The following is a 3,173-nucleotide window of genomic DNA, read 5'->3' as shown; positions in this document are numbered from 1 at the left end:
TTTTTCCCAACCCCCCTTTGTCTTTTGTGTTTTTTATTTTTTGTTTTTTTTCTGCGGTTGGGTGGTCTCTTTTTAAAAAACCCTTCCCAAATTCCCCCCCCCCCCCCCCCTGACTACTGCGGGTACAAAGTTTATTCTTTTTATTTTTATTTTAATTGAAAATTCAAGTCGTCATCGTTCGGGAAGGGGGTCACGGGGCAGCCTTGGAGGGAAGCACTTTTATCACCACATAAACAAAAATCGAACAATCCAAGTGTAGAACAAACAAAAAGCCCAAAAGAAAGCTTCCCAGTCCGAACCTCCACATACCCTTGTGGATCGATCATGTTGTGTATTTTAAGATCAAAGCAATAGACGCCTACGAATTTTGGGGTACCCACAGCTGCAAGGGTATACAAATGGAATGCGCATAGGAATGCGAATAAATAAATGTTTCCAATTCACTGGAAATCAACGTGCAATATTTATGCTCGAGTGCGCGTCGGGGAAGCCCTGCCCGCGGGATAAGCCACCAAATATGCCGCCCTGAGAGGATATGTACAACCGTTTCGTGAGGGGTTGGGGAATCGGTAGCGGCATAAAGAATGCGAACAAAGGCGAAGGAAGGCGCTGAATGTTTATCGCACGCTAATCACAAATATCAAATCGGAAATACGATTATTTTTCTTCTTTTTTTTTTGCACAGAGCATACAAACGCACACGGAAGCTTCCACACGTGAATCCAGGCAGGTGGAGCATCAGTGGCTTAGTCCGAGAGGGATATCGAGGTGCTCCAACAGTCTCAGAGTTGAATAAAATCATTTTAAGGAGATAAATATATGGGTAACTTATTTGCAGCACAGTTGGAATGAAAAAATCAGCTGAAATGAAGGCAAAGGCAGTTGAACCAAAATGAAGGCAGAAGGTCAAGTTTAAGATTAAATTTATAACAAAAATGCCGCACATACTTACCACGAATTTTTACAGATGGCTTGTCCATTGAGTTAATGCTATGCATGTGCATATGAAAAGATCTCGGGCAGCGCAGTCGGCACAGACGCTCAGCGGTAAAGCTTTGTGTGAATTCGGCCCATGCACAGAGAACGAACCTCCGCAGCAGCGGAGAAGCAAGCAACGTTTTCGGCCTCGAGCCGAGAGAGCCGAGAGCAATGGTGCCAAACAATGCAATCGATCTCTCTCTCTCTCTTTCGCTTACCCTTCCTCTGCGAAACGCTCTGAGAGGTGAATGCATGGAGAAGATCCGTTACTACCGTGCTGAGTATGTCATATGCACAGATGCGGCGGATAAATAAGAGAACGGTCTTGTCTTCGTGTCTGTTTTGTGCGCGCCGACCCCAAGTCTACGCCTCTGTCCACAGTTTAACAAAGAGGAAGAGGGGGCGGGAACACAAAACACTTCAATTGTCAACAATGTGCTCAAATGTGAATGCATCAGCAGCCACTGAAACCACTCCGCGCTCTCCTTCCCATTTCTTTGCTCGCTGGAATGAACGGTAAGGTCTGGCAAGGGGAGCAGGTAGAGACAGGGGCACGGGCACGGGCACAGTTAAGTCTCTCTCTTCATGCGAACATTTTATGTGTGCTTTGTGCATAAAACTCGAGAGTCCCGAAATTGATTTCGCTTCGATTTAAATAGACATGACTCCCCGCTGATTCTATGGGGTAGACCTGGGGACACATACGAGACGCACACGGTACCAGGGCCATTCGAAAATTGTATGGCAAGTAAAAGTAAAAGTGTGCATAAAACGACAGGCAGCAAGAGCCAAATAAATAAGCCAAATAAACAGCCAGACGACAGGAGGGGTTAGGGCGGCGCGTGGGGTGCTGGCTAACTAGGCGAAACGTCGAATGTCTCACGGAGCTCATTTAACGGCAAGAGAGACGCAGAGAGAGAAAGGGAGCGCCCAACACCCCTCCAGCGATATTTATGTGCTACGTTAACCTTGCCTTTGTTCCGTATTCTCACCTCCGCCACCGCTCACGCTGCCTCTGCGTGTGTCAAATAATGAGTCATAAAATTAAATTTCATTCTCAACGCGATCAGGGCTTAAGTTCGATTTGCTTTAACAGCAAGTCCCCAGAGCAAGTCTTAAGGAGAAAGATCTCCCTCGAGAGACTCAGACATGCCCATCGTTAATACGAGATGCAGCCCTGTGCCAATGCCAGTGCCAGGCCCAAAAACTCATTGATTATGTGGGGGCGGCAGAAGCAGGAGCAGGTAAATAAACACATCAACCTATTGACACGCACCCACCCACTCCTTTCGAGGTGGGGTTCGCACTTCTTAGGCTTGCCCCCCGTTCCTTTTCGTTTCGTTTCGTTTCGTTCTGTTCCTTTCCTTTGTCTTTGTCTTTGCTCATATTTCGAGGTGTGACAAAATGAATATGTTAACTGCTCCAGCCAACGCATAACAACCCCACAGAGCACCCCCAACCCGAACCCCCAACCGAACGTCTCGTCCTCTCCTTTGTGCGTGTTGACATTGTGGAATGGGGATGAGGTGTTTAGTAGGCCTTAAACTTTTGGCGTTTTTAATGAGCCGCCACACAAAACACGGAACGAACAACAACAACAAGCTAAAAGCGAAAAGGAAAACGAAAACGAAAAAGAAGAACATTTTCGCATGCCAAAGAAATGCTCAAAGCGACATTTGTCATGCAACTTGAGGGGGAGCAAGGAGCAGCAAAGCCGCTGAAGACAATGGCATAGAGATGAAAGTTCCAGCGGAGTTCGTTGCAATCACGAGGCCAACAAACTTCCAAGGGTTATACCACAGAGTGGTGTGGATGAAGCAGCTGAAACAGCCCAAAAATATGTTAAATAGAAAGCAAAAAGAAAGACTTTAAAATATTTGAGCTCTAAAGATTGAAGGGAGCAGAGTCTGCAGACATTTTGTAGATCCTAGTAGTCCTAGCAATCACAACGTGTCGTGATCACGCTGCCATCACTCGCCACTCCATCGGTGTGCCAGCTTTTGTGGGCATTTCTTTCCACATATGAAACCCACATAGACAACACTTCTGCTAGCAAAGGTCATAATCAAATTTTATGGCTAACACTTGAACCATCCGAAGTGTGGGGCAGATCGTGGCATGCAATGCCACCCGCAATGGAGTGAGACTTTGGCATCGACTGCCAATTGCATAAAAGCCAATTTGCCATGGCTGCA

Source organism: Drosophila guanche, unplaced genomic scaffold, assembly GCF_900245975.1.
Source record: "Drosophila guanche unplaced genomic scaffold, DGUA_6, whole genome shotgun sequence".
Classification (NCBI taxonomy): domain Eukaryota; kingdom Metazoa; phylum Arthropoda; class Insecta; order Diptera; family Drosophilidae; genus Drosophila; species Drosophila guanche.
This window is presented reverse-complemented; position numbering follows the sequence as displayed.